This window comes from Amblyraja radiata, chromosome 7 (assembly GCF_010909765.2).
Source record: "Amblyraja radiata isolate CabotCenter1 chromosome 7, sAmbRad1.1.pri, whole genome shotgun sequence".
Classification (NCBI taxonomy): Eukaryota; Metazoa; Chordata; class Chondrichthyes; order Rajiformes; family Rajidae; genus Amblyraja; species Amblyraja radiata.
The window spans coordinates 3,230,378-3,252,239 of record NC_045962.1 but is presented as its reverse complement, the minus strand read 5'-3'; the positions used below and the strand labels follow the sequence as shown (position 1 = coordinate 3,252,239).

Sequence of the window (21,862 nt, the reverse complement as noted above, 5' to 3'; positions counted from 1 at the left end):
TATGAAAAAGAAAACATTTCATAATGATGCTGGTTTAAGTAAGTAAGTAAGTTTAATGGCCAAGTATTCACATACAAGGAATTTGCCTTGGTGCTCCACCCACAAGTAGCAACATGACATATAGTGACAGTTACGAATGTCTCAGAAAACACAAAACATTAATAATAATAAAACATTAATGATAAAACACCATTGATCCGAATATTCAGGGCTATAATACCAGGGACTCAAAGAATAAAATCTCATTATATGCAGACGATATACTTTTATATATTACAAAGTCACAAACGAGCATACCAAATTTATTAAACTTAATAGAGGAATTTGGGTCTTTTTCTGGATATAGAATAAACTGGAATAAAAGTGAAATAATGACATTAAAACCTCAAGAACCTACACACTTACTGAAGTTCCCCTTTAAAATCGCAACAGAAATTTTTTAATATTTGGGTATTCAGATTACTAGAAAATATAAAGCATTATTCAATGCTAATTTCATGCCTTTATTAAATAAACTTAATACGTTGATTAAATTTTGGAAAATACTTCCCTTATCATTATTAGGTAGAATAAATGCAATAAAAATGATCTTCCTACCACAATTACTATACCTATTTCAATCTATACCGGTATATATACCAAAATATTTTTTTTTTAAATTAGACTCTAATATTACTAATTATATTTGGGACTATAGATCACATAGAATCACAAAAAAACACTTATGTAAACCAAAAGAGGTCGGGGGACTTTCACTTCCGAATTTTATGTATTATTACTGGGCAGTGCATATTAAGAATATGATTTATTGGTTGGATAGTTCTACCCAACAGACAGAATGGATAAAAATGGAGAAGGAGGATTGCCATCCTTGTAATATAGGAACGATCCTCTTCTCCCCAAAAAAACTGAATAACACAATATATAAGAAGAACCCAATTATATATGGTACAATAAGAATTTGGAAACAAATAAAATTATCTTTAAAATTAAGAAATCTATCACTGTTAATGCCAATAGCGAATAACCCTTTATTTAAACCATCTCTTATTGATAAGACATATAACCAATGGGAAAGTCTCGGAATTAGAAGGGTCGGGGATATGTACGAAATGGGAAACTTACTATCATTCCAACAACTACAATTAAAATTTAAATTGTAAAACAACCAATATTTTAAATATCTTCAGATTTGCGATTTCGTGAAAAAATATATACAAGGATATCAAAAAGTAACTCCTGACTTATTGGAAGAAGCAATGAATATTGAAGCTGACTCACAAAAATGAATATCATATTTATATAATAGTATTCTAAATATAGACCTACCATCGACAGAGGTACTTAGAGAAGAGTGGGAACGGGAACTAATGATAAAAATTACGAAGGTTAAATGGGAAAAATAACCTGATATATATTTACAAATGTTCAATTAATGTAAGACATAATCTAATTCAATTTAAAATTGTACATAGATTATATTATTCAAAAACAAGATTGAACAAATTTTATCCAAATATATCCGCCACTTGTGATAAATGTCTAGCCCAAAAGGTAACTATAACACACTCCTTAGTTTCCTGCATAAAACTTTATAGATTTTGGAATGATATTTTTGAAATATTTACAAAATTATTCAAGACAAGAATGGAACCTAATACTGAAATGATTATATTTGGCGTAATGGAAGATGGGAATAAATTGAACACATCTCAAAATCTATTCCTTAGCTATGGTTTAATAATAGCAAAAAAATTAATTCTTAAATTTTGGAAGGGTACATCAATACCAACGCTTAAAATGTGGATTGCAAGTATGTTGGACACCGCTCATCTTGAGGAAATGCGATTCCTCCTAATGGATAAATCAGACCAATTCATAACGAGTTGGTCTCCATTCGTCGTTTTTTTGGAATCATATGGTGCAACACAATTGTAAAAAATAACTGTTTCAGGACTGGACGAGGGTTGGTCAAGACTATAAATAATGATCTCCTTTTCTTTTTTTATTTTATTTTATTTTCTCTATTCTCTCTCTCAACTTTCTTCATTTACTCGTTTTCTTTTTTCACACACTATATATTTCACATCTTTCTATCCTTTACTATCTAACTTCTTTTTCTTATTCTAATCTTTTTTCAGTGTAATAAAAAATAAAAAAAAAGAAGTTGTACATAAAATGTATTATGAAAATATATATTAGGCACTTTGGTGCCATATGACTGTACTTACTTCTAATAAAATAAAATATTAAAAAAAAAAAAAAACACCATTGATCAATCATGTGAACCAACAAAATACCAGATCAAAGGGAGGCTACAGATTTTTGGCTGTTGAGTAGAGCAACTACTCGTGGATAAAAACTGTTTTTATGTCTGGCTGAGGCAGCTTTGACAGTCCGGAGTCGCCTTCCAGAGGGAAGTGATTCAAAGAGTTTGTGGCCAGGGTGAGAGGGGTCAGAGATGATCATGCCCGCTCGCTTCCTGGCCCTTGCAGTGTACAGTTCATCAATGGAGGGAAGGTTGCAGCCAATAATCTTCTCTGCTGATCGGACGATTCGCTGCAGCCTCCAGGTGTCGTGCTTGGTGGCTGAGCCAAACCAGACCATGATGGAGAAGGTGAGAACAGACTCTACGATGGCTGTGTAGAATTGGACCATCATTGCCTGTGGCAGATTGTGCTTCCTCAGCTGCCGTAGGAAGTACATCCTCTTTTTGACTGTGGAGTCGATGGTAGCCCCCCACTTAAGGTCCTTGGAGATGATGGTTCCCAGGAACTTAAAAGACAGAAGATACTGTAGACACAGAATGCTGGAGTAACTCAGCGGGATAGGATAGCATCTCTGGAGAGAAGGAATGGGTGACATTTCGGGTCGAGACCCTTCTTCTACCAGCCTAGAGAAGGGTCTGGACCCGAAACATCACCCATTCCTTCTCTCCAGAGATGCTGCCTGTCCCACTGAGTTACTCCAGCCTTCTGTGTCTATCTCATTTCATAATGATAATGGATTCAAAGGAGGGTGAAAGTGATGTGAGGGAAATCTTAGAAAGGAAGGCAAAAAAAATTTTTAAATAGAAAAAGTGCTCTAGGATGGAATTCCCAGAGCCTTGGTTTACAGGAAATACTATGTATTTATGATTACTATTCCTGATCAGTAGTTTGTATCCTAAGCACTGTGCCACAACAGTAAGGGAACACTTCAGACACATCCCAGTGGCAATATTTTGGAGTCACTGCCAAATGCACTGTCAAAGTGATAGAAAAGTTCAAAATTCAAACAGCCTGAGTAAGTAATTTTTGTGAAAAACACATTACATATAATATGTTTCCAAACTTACTCATATCTGACCACAACCTATGTCAAAGCTATTGGCATAACATAAGGTCATAAGGAATAGTAGAATTAGGCCATTCAGCCCATCAAGTCTGCTCCGCCATTCAATCCCAGTGCCAATAAACCCTACTCATTCCTGGGATCATTCTTGTAAACCTCCTCTGGACCCTCTCCAGAGGCAGCACATCCTTCCTCAGATATGGTGCCCAAAATTGCTCACAATATTCCAATTGCGGCCTGACCAACGCCTTATAGAGCTCCCTGTTTTTGTATACAAGCCCTCTTGAAATAAATGCTAACTGCCTACTTCTGCCTCTTTAACGTGCAGCTAAACCCTTTATCTCTGGACTTGATGATTCAATAGTACTTTTGGCAAGTTTCCCATATTCCATTTCATAAACACATTCGAGGTCAGTTGTTCTTGCCCTTGCTCCAGACGATTCCTATTCATAAGATCATAAGACAGAGGAGCAGATTTCACCCATCAATCAACTGTTCACTGACTTGTACTGTCTCCTAGTTAAGCAACTACAGGTTGAGTGAGCACTGATTTTCCAGCACCCTCGGTTCCAGAGCCTTTCTGGCCCGCTAATGACCCCCCTCCTGGGTCTCTACACCACCACGGAGTGGCAGAAACGTCAACAAAACAAATATAAAATGTCAACTGATTGTGAATGGAATGAGCTGCCGACCCATCCCCGTCTCCTACCACCTCCCTGGCCGTTTACAGCCCCGGCTTCCTAGCCCACTACTGACACAAGGTTCACCAGCGATCCCTTCTTCACCCACCGCATGGTCCGGTGGCAGGGCTGTTGTTGCGGCTCACGTTGTAGCCCCTGAGGACAGCGCTTTCTTCATGTCGCCGCCGCCACCTACAGGACACGCTCGGTCACTGTGGGGCTCCCTCCCCTCTCACCTGCTGCTGCTTCCAAGGTGGAGAATGTTGGCAATCCCAGGGGAGAAGGAGGAGGGGGTGGTGGGGGGGGGGGGGGAGTGGAGGGAGTGTGGGAGGGAGGAGGGGGAGGGGGACAGTGGTGTGGGGGAGGGGATGGAAGAAGAGGTTGACAGGACAGTGCGACGGGAGAAGCTGGTGGTGGTGGTCAAGTGAATGACGGGAAAAGCCACTGCCGACAGCAAGAAACAGCATCTTATACAAATAGATATAATGTCCCAACTTCTTTATTCAATTGGGCAGTCACAAAGGCGCAGCGGTAGAGTTGCTGCCTTACAGCGAATGCGGCGCCAGAGACCCAGGTTCGATCCCGACTATGGGTGCTGTCTGTATGGAGTTTGTACGTTCTCCCTGTAATCTGTGTGGGTTTTCTCCGGGATCTTCGGTTTCCTCCCACACTCCAAAGACGTACAGGTTTGTAGGTTAATTGGCTTGGTTAATGTAAAAAATGTCCCTAGTGGGTGTAGGATAGTGTTAATGTGCGGGGATCGCTGGTCGGCGCAGACCCGGTGGGCCGAAGGGCCTGTTTCCATGCTGTATCTCTAATGACGCTGCATTCCTTTGAATAAAATTCACGGGACTCCCGTGAACTTTATTCAAAGGAACATGGCGTCATTAAAACTTGATCAAAACACAATTACATTTACTGAGGAATGTGGATTGATGTATTGATGACACATTGTATAATTACGTGTTAACTACTGGCTGTTAACATGTGCTAACAGTGGTAGTTAACAAATCGTTTTTGACTCATGGCCGGTGCAGCGGGTGACTCGTTGTAACGATTATTTTGTTTGTTTTTCTTTAAATCCGTATTTAACAACGCAAATTCGTATTTCCGTATTCGTACTGCATTTCCGTACGAAATACGGAAAATTAGTGCGGGGCCCCCTTAGGAACGGGGCCCAATTGGGAGCAATTGGACCAATTGGCTTAAGGCCGGCCCTGACCGTGCCTGTCCTTTGGTTCCTCACTACTTACTTTCCCATTATGGTTCCCAGTCTTTTATTTGCAGCTCTTCTTAAAGAGAGACACAACATTAGCCACCCTCCTGTCTTCCTGCACCTCAGCTGTGTCTAACATGAATCATATATTTCATTTCTCCACTAGCTTCCCACAGGACTCTTTGATACATCTGATCAATTCAGTTTAATTTAGTCCATCATAGAAGAGGCCTTCACACATGGGTCTCCTCAATATCCCGCAGCTCTGCCCTTGCTCCCCCTCCCATCAGCCGCAACAGGGACAGAGTCCCCCTAGTCCTCACCTTCCACCCCATCAGCCGTCGCATACCACACATAATTCTCCGATATTTCCGCCACCTCCAATGGGATCCCATCACTAGTCACCATTACCCACCTCCACTCCTTTCCACTTTCTGCAGAGACCGTTCCCTCTGCAACTCCCTGGTTAACTCATCCCTTCCTACCCTTCCCACACCCTCCCCAGGTAACTTCCCCTGCAACCGCAGGAGATGCAACACCTGTCGCTATAGCTCCTCCCTCGACTTTGTCCAAAGATGCCGACTGTCCTTTCAGGTGAGGCAGAGGTTCACTTGCACCTCCTCCAACCTCATCTACTGTAACCACTGTTCCAGGTGTGGACGGACTCCTGTATATCGGCCAGACCAAGCGAGACCAAAACGTTTTGGGTCGAGATCCAGCATCTGCAACTCCTTCTTACAGATTTTAAATGTAGATGACAGCTCTTCATTCCTGGCCTCTCTCTATCCCATCTCTATCATTTTCTCCACCCTTTAAATACACCAAAACATTTGTGTTCTTCCAATTCAAGCTTGGATTTGAATCTCTTCACCGATGCTCACAGTACCAAAGTTCTAAAGTCAGGAACTCTCTCCCAACATCATTTTTCCTTTCTTTCTTCTTACATCCATTGGTCATCATCCTAATATCTCATTTTGTAGTTTTATATCAAATTTTGTTTTCTGCGAAGCACCTTAGGATGTGTCACCATACCAGAGGTACTACAGTATATAAAATTAGATTGTGGTTGATGCCATATTGTAATGTAGTAGCTTCATGCAAAATAAATTGGCTACAATTGTTCACTAATTCTACTTTGTTAGCAGACATGATTTGTCTACTTCTGTAGTTGTTTCATTGACACTGAAGGACTTCCGAACAGTTCATACCAGGTCAGCATCACCAATAGCTCTTGATCAACCAAAAATAAATCAAACATAGGAGTCATTTCATCATCAGTCTTTCATTTTGTTGTTAAGGTGTGTTAATTTGAAGCTGTTCATGGTCATTAAAATAGATTTTTAAAAGTTATTCATTTGCCACTCATGACTGAATTTGACCACCAAAGTTAAATATATCATTAAAAGAAAACCCTTCTGGGAGTGAATAGTTTTCATTCATCAGCATAATAAGATCTAATTAAAGGTTTGACCCTATTTAGAGTGGGTATTTAATTGTAATTGCCAGCTTTATCAGATTGAGTATTTTTGTTAATAATAATATTGGTAACCATATTCACTTTTTTTTTATAGTTTTATACTTTAAATTGAGTTCTTCTGCTGTTATGATGGTGCTTTGACAATTAAATGGACAAAATAGCAACAGAACATTAAATATTTTGGACACAATCCGGATCACAGCTATGATCAGTCCCAAGAGTTCTTTTCTGACCCATGGACTATAATTATGCAGAGACGTGACTTGTTGAATGAAAGAGGAATTCAGTAGTATTATAGAACTTCAGCATCCAAAGTTTTTGAACCCATGTCAAGGAGAAGATGCGCAATTAGGATTAATTAAAGTGTTGGGGAGATCATGCATAATCGCTTTCTTCCTTCATCTTCATTTTTAGAGCAAGCAAAAGAATTGAATGATAGAAAGCAATTGCTTTTCTTTCCAAAGTTAAAATATTACAATGGTCCAATGTGGGAGGAAAACAAAGATCTTGGAGAAAACCCGCGCAGGTCACGGGGAGAACATACGAACTCCATACAGACAGCACCTGTAGTCGGGATCGAACCCAGGTCTCCGGTGCTGCAAGCGCTGTAAGGCAGCAACTCTACCGCTGCGCCACCGTGCCACACTATGGTGGCCATTGTGCAAAATAATTTCATTGTGCTGTGCATTTGTGAGAATAAAGAACCATTGAACCAGTGGATATTCTTAACCTAAGTATGAACAAACTGGTTGAACAAGTCGATTTATTTTAATCTTACAACTCAACAAACTGGTTTGGTGGACACTTCAGGAGCCCCAACACAGAGCCTTTATGAACCAATGAGTTTTGATTGCCATCAATTCTCTTCAATAGAAGGCATGGAAAATATCTTGCATATTTATGACATCTTGAAATCTTATTCAGTTCATCGTATTAGTGCAATGAAGCCTTCCTGCTCCAGATCTGTGGCACTGCAGGTTAAAGTACAAGCAGGTTAAAGGCCAAGTACAAGCTGAAATACAAGAGGAATCCCAGCTGCCAAGGAAAGTTACTCTGAGAAGTTGAGGAGCAAGTACTCAGCAAGTGACTCTTCTTCAGTGTGGATGAGCTTGCAAGAAATCACCAGCTACAAGAGGAAAAAAACCACGCTCCTCGGACAATCGTCAGCTGACCTGAACGAGTTCTACTGCAGGTTCGCTAGACAGAAAATTAACCCTGGTACCCCCTCCCTCCTTCCCCCACCCACTCCTCCCCAATCACCACTTAACACCCACTTACAGCCTGGCTCCAGTCTGCAAAGCCTGGGCCCTTGTTCACTACCCACCCCCTCCTTGCTGCCCAACATCAGTCTGGCCACTTCTCCATCACCAACAATAACAATTGAGGAGGTGGAAAAGCTATTCAGGAGACAGAAAAGATAGAAATCTCCAGGACCGGACAAAGTTTCCCCCTCTACCCTCAAACCCTGTGCCGAGCAACTGGGTCCTGTCGACACAGACATTTTCAACCAGTCCCTGCAAACCTGCACTGTCAATGCCTGCTTCAAAGTCTCCACTATTGTCCCTGTCCCCAAAAAGACAAGGATTACTGGTCTTAATGACCACAGGCCTATTGCACTGACCTCTGTAGTCATCGAAAGGCTTGTGCTGGCCAAGCTGAAAAATATCACAAACCCTCTGCAGATTGCATATCGGGCCAATAGATCTGCGGATGACGTAGTCAACCTAGGCCTGCACTTCATCCTCCAGCACCTAGACCGCCAGGGGACCTATGCGAGGATCCTGTTTGTTGATTTTAGCTCTGCATTCAACACCATTGTGCCAGAGCTACTACACTCCAAACTCTCCCAGTTGACTGTGCCTGAACCCTTCTGTCAGTGGATCACCAACTTCCCGACGGACAGGAAACAGCGTGTGAGGCTGGGAAAGCACATCTCGGACCCACAAACAGTCAGCATAGGAGCACCGCAAGGCTGCGTACTCTCTTCTCTCCTCTACTCTCTCTACATCAACGACTGCACCTCCATAGACACCTCTGTCAAGCTTCTCAAGCTTGCGGACGACACAACCCTGATTGGATTGATCCAGGATGGGGTGGAATCTGCCTACAGACGGGAAGTGTCACAGCTGGCGTCCTGCTGCCATCGCAACAACCTAGAGCTCAATGCTCTTAAGACAGTGGAATTGATTGTAGACTTTAGGAGAGCTCCCTCTCCCCTCACCCCACTCACCATCAACAACGCCACAGTCACATCTGTGGAGTCATTAAAGTTCCTTGGAACCATCATCTCCAAGGACCTTAAATGGGAGGCCACCATCGACTCCACAGTCAAAAAGGCTCAACAGAGGATGTACTTCCTGCGGCAGCTGAGGAAACACAATCTGCCACATGCAATCATCTGATCAGCTGAGAAGGTTGTTGCCTGCAACCTTCCCCCCATCAATGAACTGTACACTGCAAGTGCCAGGAAGCGAGCAGGTAAGATCATCTCTGACCCCTCTCACCCTAGCCACAAACTCTTTGAATCACTTCCCTCTGGAAGGCGACTCTGGACTGACAAAGCTGCCACAGCCAGACATAAAAGCAACTATTTTTCCATTAGTAGTAGCTCTACTCAATAACCAAAAGTCTGTAGCCTCCTTTTGCTCTGGTATTTTATTTAATTCTTCACATGTTTAAATTATAATGTTTTATTTTTAATTGGCTACAGTATATCGTGTTGTTACTTGCGAGCAAAGCACCAAGGCAAATTCCTTGTATGTATACATACTTGGCTAATAAAATGTATTCAATTCAATACAATACTTTGCAAATGTGATTAAGGTTACTGCCCCACCCACTCATCCATGCAGTTCAAAACCCTTACTGGGTGAAAACCTCATCTTCTGTCTAGTTCTTCTGCCAATTACTTTAAATCTATGTTCTCTTGTTTTTGAAGATAGACACAAAAAGCTGGAGTAACTCAGTGGGTCAGACAGCACCTCTGGAGAAAAGGAATAGGTGACATTTATGGTCGGGACCCTTCTTCAGCCTCAAGACTCACAGGAGAAGTGTAAAGAAGGGTCTTGACCTGAAACATCACCCATTCCTTCTCTCCAGAAATGCTGCCTGACCCGCTGAGTTACTCCAGCTTTTTGTGACTATTTTCGGTTTAAACCAGCATCTGCATTTCCTTCCTATACTTCTCTTATTTTCTGTGCTCTCTACTAAGGGAAATAGGTTCTTACTATTCACTCAATTAAACCGTTATATATTAGTGGTGTGTACATTACTGAAAGTTAATAAATATTGAAAAATCTAAGTTGGTGTGTGACACAAACAGCCTCGTCCAATTAGTAAAAGACTAATGCACAGAAATATTAGCATTGTCGTCCTGGTTCTACCCCTTGATATGCAAAACTACATGTTTTTGAAATTAGCTTTCTCCTTAGTACTTCAGTGATAAAACATCCTGCTGATCATTAATAGAGGAAGCATTGGGATTGAGATACCCATGTCCTTGATAAAGATTCTGTTGCCAGCTCTATTGGCGATAAAAACCTCCTTGGCCCTAGTTATTATTACTTGGGTGAGGGCACAAATATATGATCTTAAATGACAGGATACTCCTGCATGAGTGGTATTGCCTGTTCTTTGCTACTGAAATTACCAAGTGTATTTGTGTTATTCTCTACATAGCCATGTATTCCTATTGTAGACACAAGGAATTGCAGATGCTGGATTACAAAAAAAGATACAACGCGCTGGATTAACTCAATGGGTCAGATAGCATCTCTAGAGAACATTGACAGGTGATGTTGCGCGTCAGGAACCTTCTGTAGGCTGATTGTAGTAGGGAGGAGACGGCTGGAAGAGAGATGGGGGCAGGACAACACCTGGTTAGTTGGGGGGGAGGGGGTAGTTGATTGGGATACAGTTGGAACAAGGCCGGAAATGAAAAGACAAAAAGTATGAGATAAGGAAACCAGGAGGGATGATGCGCTAAATGCGGTCAGAGAAAGGAATTTAGGTGGCAGGCGATGGGGAAAGGAGAAGGGGAGAAATAGGCACACATCAAGGAGGGGGGAGGAGAGGGGGGTTGTCTGTAGGTATAATTATGGCATTGCCTCACTGACAATGGAGGAGGCTGGGGACAACTAATCTGGAGGTGTGCGTTTTCACACTTCTATACCTTTTGCCCGATGAGAGAGGGGAGAAGAGGGAGTGGCCAGGGTGCGACTTGTTCTTGATTATGCTGCTGGCCTTGCCGAGGCTGTGTGAGGTATAAATGGAGTCAATAGAGGGGAGGTTGGTTTGTGTGATGGTCTGGGCTGCGTCCACAATTCGCTGCTATTTCTTGCGGTCTTGGATGGAGCTGTTCCCAAACCAAGCTGTGATGAATCCTGGTAAAATGCTTTCTATGGTGCATCTGTAGAAGTTAGTGAAGGTACATGCCAAACTTCCTGAGCCTTCTAAAGAAGTAGATGCATTGGTGTGCTTTGTTGGTCGTTGCTTCAATATGCGTGGACCTGTTTTGGCGGAAGGCGAACTGCAGTGGGTCAAGGCCGCTGGGTAGACTGGATTTAACTCATTCAATAACTAGTCTCTCAAAACATTTCATGACAGTGAATGTCAAGGCCACCGGACGGTAGTCATTTAGGCATAAGGTCTTGCTTTTTTCGGCACTGGGATGATGGTGGTCTTCTTGAAGCAGGTGACTACCGCAGAACAGAGTAGGGAGACATTACGGATGTCCACGAATACTCCCGCTAGCTGGTCCACGCAGCTACAATTTCAAGCCTGAATATTGTGCTTCTTGGGGCACAAAATGCTTTAGTGTATGATGTAATCATTATTAAACATCTACACTTCTAACCTTAAGATTCAAAGTCCATAATTGAGGCTGATGACATGTTTCAGCCATAAAACTCCCACAACTGATATGAATGGATTCCAACAATATGTTGAATATACATATCTTTTATCAGGCATGGAGTCTGAAGAAGGGTCCCGACCCTAAACGTCGCCTGTCCATTCCCTCCACAATTTCTGCTCTACCCGCTGAGTTACTCCAGCATCCAACTTCTGCAGTTCCTGGCGTCTCCATGTTGTCCTATATTGTAGTCTGTAGTGCACCTTGTTTTTAGGTTGATGGTAATCTAGCTCTCTTCTAATGCTTTGATCCAGGATTGATGAAAATAGCATATTGAAGAATTTGCTGATTTATTTGGTTATAAGTAGCAATGGGATAACATGATGTTACAGCAGATAAACTGTGAGAGCTCATGAATGCCCAATATTGTGTACCAGTTCTATATTGAATCCATCCCATTGACCATTTTGGTAGATATACAAGATATGGTGGATGGTGTCCTTAATGTGAAGATGGAATATTACCTCCAGTGAGATTGCACAATAGTTACTCCAACCAATCCAATGGTGGGCAGATGCTTTCTGGCACGCAGCGTTTCAAGAGCAAGATCAGATAGGTTTTTCCTTCCTCATCACTGAAGATGAACAAAATGAACTTGAGCAGCAAGAACTGAAAAGACACAAAAGGAAACACTATTTTAAAGGGCACTTCATCTCCTTTCCTATTTATGTCTAGCCATGACTAGCCTTGATCGGACTTTACCTTGCACTAAACGTTATTCCCTTATCATGTATCTATACACTGTAAATGGCTCGATTGTAATCATGTATTGTCTTTCTGCTGACCAGTTAGCAGGTGTAAAGGAGTGAAAGCTGGCACACTGTAACCTTTACTGGTACTTTAATATAGCACATGGCACACACGTCCCAGCACTGACTGCATCCAGCCTTCAGGCGTACTGGGACCTAGTGGGAGGAACAAAGGGAGGATACTACAGTTATACTAATATGATGGGGCGTGGTTAGTGGTGATGAGGTAACTACATTATAGGTTGCATGCATAACCCATCTACATCCTTCCCCTTACAATTTAAACAAGTTACAACAGTGGCAGGTTTATTATACAGAACCTGCAAAGCTAAGCATACTCTCCGTAGCGAGCCGGAGGTTTTACAATCCGACCCGAGCGAGTGCGCACAGCACCTTCACCCTCCCCACCCGAAAGAATAGGAGGAGGGACAGGAACAGAAACAGAAGGGGGAGAGAAGATGGGTGGAGAACCCAGCTTGGAGGGGGAACGGAGAGGCACAGGTGAGCCAGGTGAAACAGTAGGGGTAGAACGAGTGGAAGTGGGAGAGAGAGAAGACCTTGCAGGGGACAACAGAGCCTGGGGAGCAAACCCGGGAGGAGCAGGGGGGGGTACCCGAGGCAAAAGGACCGACCGTGGCATGCAAGGAGCAGAGGGTACGTTAGTGGAGGAAGGCTCGACACGCGATGGAGGGGTATACGGAATCGCAGGAGGTGGTTTGGGCTCGTTAACCGCCAACAGGTGCTGGCGGCTGCGTCAGTATACAGTCCCTTCGAAATCCACGAGGTAGGATCGTGGCGCGCTGTCAAACCCGACGACGGTGGCAAGTCGGGAATAGCCGGTGGGCGTCTGCAAACGGACGACCTGTCCAGGCATCAGAGGCGAAAGAGGGCGGCAGGATTTTGCTGATGCGGGGCAAGAGAGTTACAGTCCGGACAGGAATCCACCCTGGCCTGGATGTACTTAGCCATGGCCGGCCAGTAGTACTGTTCCTGGGCATGTGAGATAGTGGCATCTGCCCCGGGATGCCCCATGTGGGCGGCGTCAAAATACAAGCCATGCAGTGAAGCAGGGACTACAACTTTGTGTCCTTTGATAATAATGCCGTCCCGGAGGACCAACTCATCGCGGACTAAAAAATAGGGGTGGACGCTGGCAGGCAACGAATTCCGTTTGGTGGGCCACCCGCGCTTGATGACAGCAGCAAGCTGCTGCAGGTCGGGGTCGTTTGCGATATGTGCAACCAAGCACTGTAGTTGCTGGGAAGGGACGAAGTTAACGTTCAGTACCTGTAAGTCCGACTGCTCGAAGGGGTGCCGGTCGCAGGATGCCCGGGGGGCCCGGGACAGTGCATCAGCAACATGCATCTCGGTGCCCCTCTTATATATGATTTTAAAGTCAAAGCGCTGTAGCTGCAGCATCATCCGCTGTAGCCTGGCAGGAGCGCAGTGTATAGGTTTGTTCAGTATCGTTACCAGTGGCTGGTGATCCGTCTCAACGGTGAACCTGGTGCCAAATAGGAAGTCCTTAAACTTCGAACACGCCCCTTTCTTCAACGTGGCGACCATGGTGGAGACCCATTCGGTTGGATCGCTGACAGCCTCCAGCACTCCCATGTTGACCATGTCTTTCAGCATACTCTCCACCTTGCCCTTCATGGCGAACGACACCCTATGGGGTGGACGGATCACAGGCACCACAGATGGGTCAGTCACGATCTTGTACACCAACGGCAGCTTCCCCAACTTGTCGTCAAACAAGTCTGGGTACTCGGATAGTGGATCCATCACAGCTTGCACCTCGTGGACCGTACGGTCAAACGACACCAGACCAAGATCCTGGCAGGCCTGGTTGCTCAGCAACGTCACGCAGTCACTGTCCAGAATAACGAAAGACAGGTCCTGGGAAGATTTCTGCAGCACGCAGTGGAAGGTCGCCCTCCCCACAGGTGTTAGTTCCTCTCCCCCATAGGCACGCAAAACAGAGCGATCTGCAATCAGCAGCTCAGTCTTCCTTATCTGGTGGAACAGCTTTGTTGACATTACGTTCACTTTCGCTCCCGTGTCCAGCTTAGCAGAGAAGGACTTGTTGTTTACAGTTATATTCACAGAAGGATCAGGGAGGCGAGATCGGCTGTGGAGGAGAGTGTAAATACTTACATCTCCCGTGGAAAAGCTGAGCTCAGAGTCGGGGGCAGCGTCAACAGAGGACTGAGAATCCATCTCGCTATCAACTTGCAGAAGGTTGTTTAGGAGTTGTCTGGGAGCTGAGGGCACTTTCCCACGGGACCGGCAGGCAGCTGCAAAATGGTTCCTTCTCCCGCAGAAATTGCAGGTCTTCCCAAGGGCTGGGCACTGTGATTCTGTGGAGTGCACGTAATTGCAGTTTGGACACTTTTTAGATCTCGGGTCCCGGGATGTACGAACGGGCCGCGGTGGAGGGCGAAAGTTCTCCCTCATACGACGTTGTCCAGCAACACCAGTTAGATTTATTGCTCGGCTGTCGGAACCCCTCTGTCCATGAGGAGGGGTGACCACTTCGGCAATGCGGCACGCATGCATTGCCTGAGTCAGGGTTAGGTCAGGCCGTTGCAGCAGGTCGGCACGTAGCTTCTGATCAATCATGCCAGTGACGAGAATGTCTCTGGTGAGCTGGTCGCGCATGGTTTCAAATCGGCACCGCTGGGCAAGGTGCCGCAGGTCGGCGATGAAGCACTCAACAGGTTCATCCGGCTGTTGCTTGCGTGAGAAGAACCTGGCCCGCTCCAGTATACGGTTGGAGGGCAGGTCACATATCTCCGCGAATTTGCGCAAAAGACATACCGGGTCGTCGGCCGATTCAGCTGGCTCGACCGGCTGGTCGTTGTCATCCAGGACCGCTGGTTCGTAGACAAAGGCTTGAGCTCTCTTCATTGCGTCGGGACCGGCCAGGTTGAGCAAGAGTGATGCTTTGACCGCGGCTGGGTCGTTCCGGTGCGCAATATTGACGTAGTGAGTGTAGTCCATCACAAAAGTCGACCATCGCTCCGCAATGTCAGCGTCGAAGACAAGGGGAGATGGCTTTCGGCATGAGGATGCCATGTCAAGGGAAACCCAACACTGGGCACTAACGGGGACAAAATAAATGAAAACCGGTAAACGGGAAACGCGAGTTTTAAACTTCTGACACCATGTAAAGGTGTGAAAGCTGGCACACTGTAACCTTTACTGGTACATTAATATAGCACATGGCACACACGTCCCAGCACTGACTGCATCCAGCCTTCAGGCGTACTGGGACCTAGTGGGAGGAACAAAGGGAGGATACTACAGTTATACTAATATGATGGGGCGTGGTTAGTGGTGATGAGGTAACTACATTATAGGTTGCATGCATAACCCATCTACAGCAGGCAACAAAGGCTTTTCACTGTACCTCGGTACACGTGACAATAAAGTAAACTGAACTAACTGAAGTAAACTTCCATTTTCGTCTTCTTTGATGTTGAGAACCCAAGTATTTTATTTTCTGGCAGTGAATAGATTTTGTTTGTGGGTCATCAACGAATTTAAGCTCGAAATAAATATAATTGGGCTGCCACACCAAGGCTACACCATAGCCAGCAGAGAATCTACAATGCAAAATGAGGCAAGAACAGCTATAATCAAAAATCAACTCTAGATATACACAATATAAACATATACACTCTAGATATTTGGTTGGTGGCGGCGCCTAACGGCAGCGGCTCGACTACAGTCGTCCATCTTTTTTTAATTTTTGTCTTGTTAAATGTATGTTTTGAGCTTAGTTTTTATTATTTTTTAAGCTGTGTATATGTGGGGGGTGGAGGGGGGGATATGGGGGAAACCGTTTAAACTCTTCCCTGTACGGGGACCCGACTTTTTCCCTGGCGGGTCTCCAGTGTCGTTGGGCCTAACACTGAGGAGCCGTCGGCGGACTCCGGCCAGGACCAACCTGAGGGCTCCAGTCGCGGAGCCTGCGGACCTGACAACGCAAAGCTGGCCGTTTTCAGAGCGGGGAGAGCTGTGGTGGCGCGCGGCTGCGACCCAACTTCAGAGCTTCGGAAGCTCCAGCTGCAGGCCCGGTGGACAGGAAAATCGGGAGCTCCAGATCCCTGGGGGGAGACCGCTTTTCGGAGCTCCCGCAACGGCAGCTTCTCCCGCTGGAATCGCGGGATTGAAAGGACACGGAGCGTGGCCTAACATCGCCCGGTGCGGGTTAGTGGCCATGGGGACTTACTATCGTCACCGGGGGCTCTAACATCGGAGCCCCAGTTCACCTAGACGCTGCAGTTGGACTGCTGGACCGCTGGTTGGTCTGCTTGATCCGAGGGGTTTAAAGGACACGGAGCTGGGGCCTAACATCACCTGGTGTGGCTAAATGGCCACAGGACTTACCATCCTACCAAGCAGGGGGCTTTAACATCTGGGCCCCAGTTCACCTCAATGCTGCAGTTGGACCGCGGGTGAAGAATAAAGGGAAGAGATAAGACTTTGCCTTCCATCACAGTGAGGAGGTTGGAGACTCACTGTGATGGATGTTTATGTAAACTGTGTTAAGTTTGTAATGTAAAAAACTATAGTAAATGTAATTTCGTTCAAACCTAGGTTTGAATGACAATAAATAGCATTCCATTCCATTCCAAAAGGCTGGAGTAGCTCAGTGTACACACAAATTGGAGGAACAGCACCTCATATTTTGCACCTTATAACCCAACGGTATGAATATTGATTTCTCTAATTTCAAGAACCATGCATTCCCTCTCTTTCCATCCCTCCCCCACCCTACTCGTCCTGTTCGTATCCCATCGTTATCACCTCCACCATTGTTGCTGACTCTGATCTATTCCGTACCTTGTTATACCTCTAGTTTCCCTCTCCCCTGACTCTCAGTCTAAAGTAGCGCCTACACCAGAAACATCACCTATTCCTTTTCCCCAAAGATGCTGCCTGACCCACTGAGTAACTCAAGCATTTTCTGTTTATCTTTAGTGTAAACCAGCATCTGCAGGTTGTTCCTATACAAATTACTGTAGATCCTGGGAAACAAAAATAGAAAATGTTCCAAGAGTCTCAATAGATTCAGCAGCATCTCTGGAGAGAAAGGCAGGGTTAATGTTTCAGGTTGATGACCTTTCAACGTAACCCTCAGCCATGATTTCCAATGATTTCCAATTTTTAATGGAAACAGGAGATACTTGGCATCAAAAGATGAGTGTTTGAGAAAAAAGGATGAGGTCTCAGCATTATGGGTCACCTCTGATAACTTTCACTTAGTGTAATCAGTTCCCAGTGTAATAAGATGTCTATGTGTAGTCATATTATAGAATTTCTGCGAGAAAAAAAAAAGGGGAATACAAAGGTTTCATGATCAATTAACTGGTTTAGAGGCAACATATGATGTTAAGAATAAGGGGTCGGCCATTTAGGACTGAGATGAGGAAAAACTTTTTCACCCAGGGAGTTGTGAATCTGTGGAATTTTCTGCCACAGAAGGCAGTGGAGGCCAATTCTCTGGATGTTTTCGAGAGAGCTAGAATTAGCTCTTAGGGCTAACGGAATCAAGGGATATGGAGGGAAAGCAGGAACGGGGTAGTGATTTTGGAGCATATTGAATGGTGGTGCTGGCTCGAAGGGCCAAATGGTCTACTCCTGCACCTATGTTCTATGTTTCTAGCATCTCCATGGATTGTCACCTTGTCGTGGTGGAGAATCTTGTGTGGACCTGAGAGCGATGCCGACTGGAGCTATGCTCCTGGTAGGGCCATCCATGGTGGTAAGGTCGAGGGGGAGGTCTCTGACTAAGAGCAATCCAACCAAGATCTCAACGGTGGAACAGGCAGAGGACAATGGCTGACCTTAATGGAGCTTCAGAACAGTTGGGAAGGAGGCTGCAGCAGAAAAGGGTCTCCAGTCGTCTTGGACTCCATGCCACTGGATCCCAATCCAGATCTGTCAAGGACAGTGGGGTGGCTGGCTGTGCACCAGTCTCCCCACGTTAAACAAAGTCATACACAGGCTTCCTCCATATAGGGAATAGCACCCTGGAGATACCCATGGTCAGCCATGACCGAAGGGTGCCTAAGAAGATAAGAAGCATAGAAAGGAACTATTTGTTGTAAATGTGAAGTGTGCTTATTTCATTGTACCAGTTTAAATTGAACATCAAATGTTTCAAAGGTCTTTTATTGTCACATGTACCAATTAAGGTACAGTGATATGCAAATTACCAGCCCTATAAAAAAAAACAAGACACACAACTACATAAAACTTAACATAAACATTCACCACAGCGGATTCCCCACATTTCTCACTGTGATGGAAGGCAAAAAAGTTCAATCGTCTTCCTCTTTGTTCTCCTGCGGTCGGGGCAGTCGAACTATCCGTCGGGGCGATCGAAACTCCATCGGGGTGGTCGAAGCTCCCACGTTGGGGCGATCGAAACTCCCGCAGCTTGGAGTTCCCAAGTCGGTCTCTAACCAGAGACCACGGGTTCCGTGATGTTTAAGGGCCTGTCCCACTTAGGCGATTTTTTAGGCAACTGTGGCGACAGTCACTGTTGCGGCGTAATGCTGGAAATACACCCACCCCATGACAATGTCCACCTAGTCGACATCAAGCTACGACAAGCTACATCAACCTGCAACACAATTCCATGCGGCTTGGGGCGTCCACCTATGACCAAACCTACAACAACCTTCGACCACACAGGCGACAACCTACGACATCCGAAGTCAACCTACCTCCACCAGCGACAAGCTACGACCCTGTCGGCGACAAATAAAGACAACTGAATACTTCTCTTGACGCCGGAACTGTCGCCGGTTGACGTAGGTTGACGTAAGTTGTCACCAATGGAATTCAATGAGGTCACGACCCGGCAACAACCAACGCCACCTGGCATCATCCTGGCGACAACCTACGACAGCACCTATGACAGGAGAAGACAGGCGACGTCAGGCAACGTCAAGCCCACTGTCGCCGAGAGGCTCTGAACATTTCAAAATCCAGCGGCGACAAGAAATAAGTAACGACACTTGAGGAGACCGCTCACGACAATACAGGCGTTACCCGCGACCATGTGGCGACAGCTGTCGCCGAAAATATCGCCTAAGTGGCACAGGCCCCCATGCACCCATGGTTGGAGCTCAGTGGTCAATCCCTGGCAGGGACCGCAAGCTCCGTGATGGTAAGTCCACAGGTGACCACGGTGGAGCTCTCAAATTCGGTCTCCAGCAAAGGACGCCAACTCCTCTATGTTAGGCCGCAGTGCGGACGGAGATACAATACGGGAAAAAAATCACATCTCTGTCGAGGTAAGAGATTAGAAAAAATTCCCCCAATCCCCCCCCAACCCAACTCCCACCTAAAACAAGCTAAAGAACACTAAAAACATACATTTAACACATACAATTAAAACACAAAGGACACGGACTGTTAGAGATCCTTTCCTGACTTCAAAATCCTCTGAAAAGCCATTAGTTTTGGACTCTAGTATAAAGTCCCATAATATTTCCCTTAATATTCTCCTGCTTATTGACCTCTCATCTCTGCTCACCCACTGATAATATTCCAACATTACTTAATATTGAGGAGCCATAGCAGAGGTTGGAAAGGCATGATGGATGGAATAATCCCTGAGAAAGGAAGTGGACATTAGTTCTTTACTTCATGTGTTTATTTGTTATTAGACAATAGACAATAGACAATAGACAATAGGTGCAGGAGTAGGCCATTCGGCCCTTCGAGCCAGCACCGCCATTCAATGTGATCATGGCTGATAATCCCCAATCAGTACCCCGTTCCTGCCTTATCCCCATATCCCCTGACTCTGCTATTTTTAAGAGCCCTATCTAGCTCTCTCTTGAAAGCATCCAGAGAACGGGCTCCACCGCCCTCTGAGGCAGAGAATTCCACAGACAAATTTCTCCTTTGATTTAGTTAGTAACCCTGACACAAAAAAAAGATTTTGGATTCCAAAGATAAATTTGACAACAATACTTTTCTGAGTGATTAGCGATGCCAATATTTCAGAAGCAGCAGAACAATCATTAATATTTACACCCCTTGCTTCACTATTCTCGAATATGTAAAAATGGTTACCCATTTTCTGGTAAATAATTTATAAGCAACAGATTAATTTAAGAACAAAGTAATATATTACTACAAAGATAGGTAAAAGTTTAAAAATATAAAAATGCAATCAAAATACCCAATGGCAGCAACCTAATGTGAATTTAAAATGTCAAACCATTGTGAAAAAGAGAAGCACAAGGTCTGACATGGTCATGATACACTGACGTTGCAGATTTATGTGGTTGTAAAACATATAGTCCAGATACTCCAAATCTGTCTGAAGATAATAATAATAATAATATATCTTTTATTGTCATTGTACGTCAGTGCAACGAGATTTAGTGTGCAGCTCCACTGATGTACAAGAAAGGTAAATAAATACAATACATAAATAGATGTGTCTCGACCTGAAACGTCAGCTGTTCCTTTTCTCCAGAGATGCTGCCTGAGTTACTCCCAGCATTTTGTGTCTATCTTCAGTGTAAACCAGCATCTGTAGTTCCTTCCTGCACACTGTTTACTGTTTCTATAAAATTATTGTTTCATCTTTTAGATCTATTTGCATTGATGTGTTTAGTTCTTAGCTGACTATCCATAATGTTTTGTAATCCTGTATGGTTTCCAGAAATGATCCAATAAATGGCTTGAAACATAGTTGTTCCATAGCAACTGTACCTAGATCAATCGAAAACTACAGCTATCCTAGACATGGAGACATTGTGAAATCTTCTCAACATTTGAAGATGTTCTCTTCCTCTCTCCCACAGGAGTTCTGTGAGACCCTGTCTCACTGTTTCCCCTCTGTGGTTCCTGCTGCTCACCTGCTCTTTGACATAGTCCTGATCCAAACTCATTATCACAGCTACGTGTGTCTCTGCAGCACTTGCCTGCGCCGCCATTTTGTACCTCGTGGTTTCCAGCTCCGGTTCCACGCTTCCCAGTTCAGGGTAAAACCAGGATCTTGTGTAGCTACATGCAATCCATCCCTCCCCACCCCGTCCCTCCTCCCCAACCCCCTTCCCAGTGCCCCACCAGAACTTGCATTCATTTCTCCCCTTCACCCTCCCCCTTTCCACCTATATTCCTTCTTCTGGTTTCACAATTTGCGCCTCTTCTCTCTTTACTTCACACACTTTTTGTCTCTTCATCTCTGCCATTTGTCCATCCATTTACCTCTAAAAAAAACACTCACCTGTATCCACCTATCACTTGCCAGGCTTTATCCTGTCCTGAAGGTGACCCGAAAAGCCACCCACTCCTTCTCTCCAGGGATGCTGTCTGTCCTGCTGAGTTACACCAGCATTTTGTGTCTCCCTTTATCCTGTCCACCTCTCCCCCGCACCACCACAATCAGTCTGAAGGGTGGCGACTTGAAATGTTGCCTATCTATGTTCTCTAGAGATGCTGCCTGATCCACTGAGT

General features: G+C 44.8%; 1 long non-coding RNA gene across 1 annotated transcript; it reads right to left on the bottom strand.

Moving 5' to 3' along the window:
* Nucleotides 1-2,677: 2,677 nt before the first annotated feature.
* LOC116974821 lies at nt 2,678-21,368 on the bottom strand. Its single transcript, XR_004412441.1, has 3 exons — nt 21,324-21,368; nt 13,227-13,229; nt 2,678-2,688 (listed from the first exon to the last, which is right to left on the bottom strand). It is a non-coding gene; the product is annotated as an uncharacterized LOC116974821 (long non-coding RNA).
* Nucleotides 21,369-21,862: the final 494 nt, after the last annotated feature.